Genomic DNA, 2,358 nt, shown 5'->3' on the forward strand with positions numbered 1-2,358 from the left:
AATCTATAAGGAATTCAAACAAATCAGAAAGAAAAAAACAATTCCATCAAAAAGTGGGCTAAGGACATGAATAGACAATTGTCAAAAGATATACAAATGGCCAACAAACAAATGAAAAAATGCTCAGCATCACTAATTACCAGAGAAATGCAAATCAAGACCATGATGTGATACCACCTTACTCCTGCAAGCATGGCCGTAACAAAAATTTTTTTAAAAAAAGATGTTGGCATGGATGTGGTGAAAAGAAAACACTTTTACACCGCTGGATAGAATGTAAACTAGTACAACCATTACGGAAATCAGTGTGAAGATTCCTTAAAGAACTAAAAGTAGAACTACCATTTGATCCAGCTATCCCACTCCTGGGTATCTACGCAGAGGAAAAGAAGTCATTATACGAAAAAGATATTTGCACATGCATGTTTATAGCAGCACAAATCAACTGCAAAAATATGGAACCAGCCCAAATGCCCATCAATCAACAAGTGGATAAAGAAAATGTGAGATATATATATATATATATATATTCTATCGACAAAATCTATTTTATCTGTAAACCATAATAAAGCTGTTGTCTGTGTGTGTGTGTGTTCTATCAACAAAATATATTTTATCTGTAAACCATAATAAAACTGTTGCAAGTATAGCACTGTTTTGAGGTCTGTGAGTCAATCTAGGAAATTACATATATACCATGGAATGAATACTACGCAGTCATAAAAAGTAACAAAATAATGGTATTTGCAGCAACCTGGATGGAATTGGAGACCATTATTCTAAGTGAAGTGACTCAGGAAAGGAAAACTAAACATCGTATGTTCTCACTCTTAAGTGGGAGCTAAGCTACGAGGATTCAAAGGCGTAAAAATGATACGATGGACTTATGGACTTTGGGGACTCGGGAAAGGGTGGGGAGTGGTGAGGGATAAAAGAATACACATTGGGTACAGTGTACACTGCTTAGGTGATGGGTGCACCAAAATCTCAGACATCACCACTAAAGAGCCTATCAATTTAAGTAACCACTACCGACGTCGGTTCTTTGACCATTCGTTGGAGCTCTGGTTTTCAGCCTCTTTCCGGGCTACCTTGTAGCAATTTGAAGGTCAGTCATCAGTTTCTGCTTGGTTTCAAAGATCCAGGAGAAGCTTAGTGTTGTTCATAGACGCAGATGGACCCATCACAGCAGTTTAATCCAACCTCCATCCCAGAGTCTTCACAAATGCTGACCCAAGAAAATTCTCGGGACGATTCGGGGGCCTCTGAAATCTGTTCCGAGATGTTGATAAAGAACCTTAGTAACTTGACTATCAACGCCACTAATGAATCCCCTTCCCCTCTACCAGAAGAGTCACTCCATCGAGTGATAGATGGAATTGCTGCAAGAGCACCAGTCCTCAGGGAAATCAGAGATGACTTGATTTACAGGAGGAGAGGAGTAAGAACATTGCTGTCTGTGCAGAGAGAAAGGATGGCAAGATTCAGATACATGTTACTGGGCAGAGTTCGTACGCATGAAAGAATACTAACAAACACTGGGCTTAAGGGAGTTAGGAAGGAATCAAGACCATTCAAATGTCCCTGCAGTTTCTGCGTGTCTAATGGATGGGATCCTTCTGAGAATGCTAGAATAGGGAATTATGACACCAAGCCACTTCAGCCATAAAACTTATTCTTGTACCTTTTTCTTCTTGCTGCTAATCTTATATAGCAGGTTGTGAAAGCTATTCTATGCTAGTATAGACTATACACCAATAATATTAACGAGTTCTAGGATGTATTTTTCTTCTTGTATCTTTTTCTTCCTACTATGATACCAGTCATTTGTAAGGGATCTGTGTCATTTGAATGTATTTGAATAACTTTAGCTTTACTGTTTGATTTGACCCAAAGACGACATAAGTATTCCCATGTGTCTGAGAAGCCCAAAGTCAGTGAGATGACACCCAACATCAAGAAATTGAAGCAAAGTTACTTGTGGATAAAGAAAGCATTAGGTACTTTGGCTATAGCATAATAACTAGATTTTCTGGCTTTCAAAAATTTGGATTGCAATCACAGCAAACGTTGTTATTTTTACAGTTTTCAGTACAAAAACGTGTTTATATAGAAACAATAAAGTTGACATTTGAGTACCTTTAAAAAAAAAAAAAGTAACCACTACCTGTTCCCCATAAACCTATCGAAGTTTTTTTTTAAAAAATAATATTTGAATTATTCTATTCCTCATTTATTTGTGAAAACATTTATATTTGTTTGCATATGTCCATAAATGCTTAAAAAAATTGATCATGTATGTGGTCAAGAGAGGAAAATTTTGGGCTACATCCTCTAATCAAAAGCCAATAAATCGCA

At 37.0% G+C, this 2,358-nt stretch overlaps 1 pseudogene across 1 annotated transcript; it reads left to right on the forward strand.

Moving 5' to 3' along the window:
- Nucleotides 1-1,084: 1,084 nt before the first annotated feature.
- On the forward strand, nt 1,085-2,150 carry LOC104682368 (annotated as a pseudogene). The gene has a single exon (XR_004052311.1). The product of XR_004052311.1 is annotated as a developmental pluripotency-associated protein 3 pseudogene (transcript).
- Nucleotides 2,151-2,358: the final 208 nt, after the last annotated feature.

Source organism: Rhinopithecus roxellana, chromosome 2 (genome assembly GCF_007565055.1).
Source record: "Rhinopithecus roxellana isolate Shanxi Qingling chromosome 2, ASM756505v1, whole genome shotgun sequence".
Lineage (NCBI taxonomy): Eukaryota > Metazoa > Chordata > Mammalia > Primates > Cercopithecidae > Rhinopithecus > Rhinopithecus roxellana.